Raw genomic sequence first — 4,395 nt, 5'->3', positions numbered from 1 at the left:
TTACCGGAAAATGCATTTATGATAGTGATTGCCTGGGATTTGGTCTGGGAGGGAAATTAAATGGGGAGTGAGAAACAAGAGCATCAACTTAATCTGTAATGAAATATTCCTCTTATCTGGAAAGAAAGAACAAAAGAGAGTGACAAAGAGAGAGAGGAAAGGAAGGAGGGGAAAAAAGACTTGTAAATATTAGTAAGTTAACAAGTTACAGTTGTTAATTGGTCCATGGATGTCTTTTATAGCTTTCGTCTGCTTTTCTGTGTTTTTAGCTTTTAAAAAAATTCAATCTCATAAACTGCAACCCATAATTTTAGAAGCCATGGGACTTGAAAACTAATAAGGAATTTTAAAGGAAATTCAGCAGGAACACCTTCACCCTTAATTCTAAGCCCTTGACATTTTATAATTATATTCTAGTTGTCCCGTGTATTCATTTTGTTTTCTTCTTTATTTTGTGAGCAACTCATGTAGAACCCCTCCATCTTTAATTTGCCATGTTTCTCTTAATCTCCTGATTCAAAAGTCAGAATATTTGGCTTCTAGCCTCAGTTCCACATGTAACTAGCTATGTGACCTCCATCAAGTTGCTTAATCACTATGTAACTTTGCTTCCTCCCTTGAAAATTGGAGTCATTGCCAGTGATCTCTCTCTGAGCCCCTCTCATATTTAAGATTTTACAACTTTACAATCTATACTTCCTTTTAGTTCTAAAATTTGATATTGATTTTCCTACTAAATTCTTATTACACGTTTTGTAACTTTGCTATAGCAATAAGCACACTCTCTCCCCTGCAATGACTACACAGTACATGGGAGGACACAGTAAAGATTTGCTGTTTTAGGGTGAATAAGTCCTGGAATGCTAATTAAAATTGTTGAAAAAATCAAATCTAACGTTAGTTTTATGTATTCATAAATGTTGCATTAATTCAAGCCACAAGGCTATGAGAGAAGAGGTTGTTTATTGGATTGTTTGCTTAGGGCAAGGCAGTGGTGGAATACATATTATTTCATCTTAATTTTGCAACATATTGATATGAACATGCATATTGCCCATATCTTTCCCCCATGCCTTTGAGCAATCATAGATAAATGACATGTAATCTATGACTAAATCTCTGCTTTTCTCCGGCATGATGCTTTTGAAGCCAGTGCAAGGTAGACCTGTTTCTGTGTGACTTTTAAGTTCCATTTCAACAGCTCTGCTTGAAAATCCAGTTACTATGGTGATATGTACCACTGCAAATAATCTCCTTCTCAACGACTGAAGTTATACCCTATTCAGTAAAAGTGGTATCTATGGCTTAATGGTTCAGCAAAAGGCCAACAGATCTATAGTCTTATTTCCAACTGAGAGGTTTTTAATAAGCAGTTTGAGCTCCTGAAATCTGAGAAGACTGAACAGGCTCTGTCTAAATTTAGCAGGGTCAATCTTTAGACTTCCTCCACAGATTAAATACTGTATAAATTGGCATATGCTGAATTGGCATGCTAATATTTGACGCTTTTTGGAGGCAATGGAAGAGAAACAAACCGAATATACCCTGGGTCTTTGAAAAGAAAAGAAAACTGACTTACAGGGAGTGGACACCTCTCCCCCAGAGTGACACTCCTGCCAGGAGCCCCAGCTCAGCCCTAACTCACCCAGCGGGTCACCCACCAGCCTCCTGGAGCTTCGAGTCTAGCTCTCACTCTCTCAGAAGATAAGGAGAGGGGCTTCCCTGGTGGCACAGTGGTTAAGAATCCACCTACCAATGCAGGGGACATGGTTTCGAGCCCTGGTCTGGGAAGATTCCACATGCTGCAGAGCAACTAAGCCCACACACCACAACTACTAAGCCTGCGCTCTAGAGCATGTCACAGCTACTAAGCCCGCGCACCACAACTACTGAAGCCCATGCGCCTAGGGCCCATGCTCTGCAACAAGAGAAGCCACAGCAATGAGAAACCCGTGCACTGCAACAAAGAGTAGCCCCCACTTGCCACAACTAAAGAAAGCCTGTGTGCAGCAACGAAGACCCAATGCAGCCAAAAATAAATAAATAAATAAATAATTTTTTTTAAAAAAGATAAGGACAGTGCAAGAAGGGCAAGTTTCCTATCACTGCAGAGAAGTGATCTTCTTGTCACTCTGAGTGACATCTCTGAGTGCATTTTTCTTAAACATATTATTTTACATAAGGATTAGATTCAGTAACAGCATATGTCATGGGTTATGTAGGACTGTGGTTGATTTGTTGCATTAACACCTTCTATGTCCTATTTATATGACAAACTAAATGCTATGGTAGATAACTTTGTAAACTGCTACCCTATGAATACCTCAAAGGACAGAAACTGCTTTCTTCATCTTCATACACATCCAGCAATCAGCACATGCCTGACTAGCATAACGACAGGCACATGGCACCTCATAGTGTTTTGGTGTGAATAAGATAAGTGGGTAAGACATGAATAAATTTAATCAGAAAGTCTCCTGATATGGGAAACGTTTCCAGATACATTCCATCTGTTTATCACAGTTTATTTTTAGCTGTTTTTAGGAGAGATTTTTCTAAAGATTAGGTAAAACTACCGGTCAAACCATCCCGTGGAGGTACCAGCAAGTAAGGAAAGCAAAGAAGCTATGTGTTCATAAAATGAACCAACAAAAATTACGATTTTAATCAAGGACTGCAAATGAACAGGGTCACATTCTGTAAATAAGAACATCTGATGACATAAGCAATTAATATCTTAAATTAATATCTGCTCTGAGATAACTACACAGCTTGAGGCAAAGTGCAGGCTGCTGGAAACACTCTAGTATGCACTATTGGTGATAAGGCCTGAGTCAACAAATATTTTTATCATTAGATGGTACTTCTACCTTGGAGACTATGGTTTTAATTGTGATTTCTATTTATAATTACTAATCAAAATTCTATGAACCAAAAAAAAAACTCAATAATATGGCACTATATTTTCACTGAGAAAAGATTAATTCTTCACTTCATGTGTGGTGTGTGTGTGTGTGTGTGTGTGTGTGTGTGTGTGTGTGTGTGTGTTTTCCAAGTTTGGCTACACAGTCTCAGTCAACCATGAGTCCATGTTTATTTGAAACCCTTCCTAGGTGGCTAAATTGTAAATAACTCCAGATCAAAATGCTGAGAAACTTGTTACCTAAGCTCTGTGGCCATTTTCCCAGCTTACTTAGATATAATCACAGTTTCTTTGAATCCAACTTTAAAAAAGATCTTTCTGAACATGAAATTCATGAATTGTATGGTTTTCGATCAAAACATTTTGCAAAACATATTAAAAATAGGTTTCTAAAGCATCCGATTGATGTGGTTTCTCTCCTTCCTTAGCTTCCCAAGGAGTCCACAATCCTAATTGTCTTTCTTTTTCTTTCTCTGCTGACTCTTGCTGTGGTCCATTTTCCTCCAGTTTTATAAATATAAATGCTGTTTAATGTACTGTCTTAGAGCTTGGCAATCACATTTTATTTCCTCTGTCATCTCAACAATTCCCCACCTCTTCAACTATACTGCTATGGATGTGACTCCCTAAATCTACATTCCAGTCCTAAATTCTCTTCTAATTCCAGACCTGCCATCTAGAACTCTTTATTAAAATAACATATCTGAACAATATGTATGTGCTTCCCCTCCCTCCACCCAGTAATCTCCTCTTGACATCTCTTTGCCTTATAAATACCTTTTCCAGACACTATTGCCGCAAATCTCAAATCATTGTTAATTCTTTCCCTTCCTTGACCCCCACATCAAATTAGTTCCATCCTGTAGTTTATGTCTACATTATTCTATTACTTTCCTCCTGATCATTCCTAGCCCAGCTGTCTTTGTTCAAGTTCTCATTACCTTTCAGGTATACTATTACTCGAGTCACCTAACTGGCCACCGGATTCCTTGCTCTAAGTAACAAAGGTAGCACTGCCTAAAGTGACTCAAGTACATAATATATAACATTATATAAACAGCTGAATTTTTAAGTCATTCCCCCTGTTTTGTGTGTGTGTGTGTGTGTGTGTGTGTGTGTGTGTGTACATCTCCATTTATACCATTTGACCATTTAAAGTTTCTGTGCCATTTGCTCTAATACCTGGAAGTCTCATACACTGCTGGTGGGGATATAAAATGGCACAATCACTAAGAAACTTGTTTGGCAGTTTCTTATAAAGTTAAATGTGAACTTACCATATGTCTCAGTCATTCCATTCCTGGGTATTTATCCAAGAGAAATTATTTAAGTCATTTTGATTTTCACCCTAATGCATTAGATTAACCAGTTTTTTTTTGTTTTTTTTTTTTTTTTTTTTTTTTTTGTTGTATGGGGGGCTCCCTCTGCTGTGGCCTCTCCCGTTGCGGAGGACAGGCTCCGGACGCGCAGGC

This window comes from Physeter macrocephalus, chromosome 6 (genome assembly GCF_002837175.3).
Source record: "Physeter macrocephalus isolate SW-GA chromosome 6, ASM283717v5, whole genome shotgun sequence".
In the NCBI taxonomy this organism is placed as follows: domain Eukaryota; kingdom Metazoa; phylum Chordata; class Mammalia; order Artiodactyla; family Physeteridae; genus Physeter; species Physeter macrocephalus.
The sequence above is the reverse complement of the archived record's forward strand: the minus strand, read 5'-3'. Positions refer to the sequence as shown.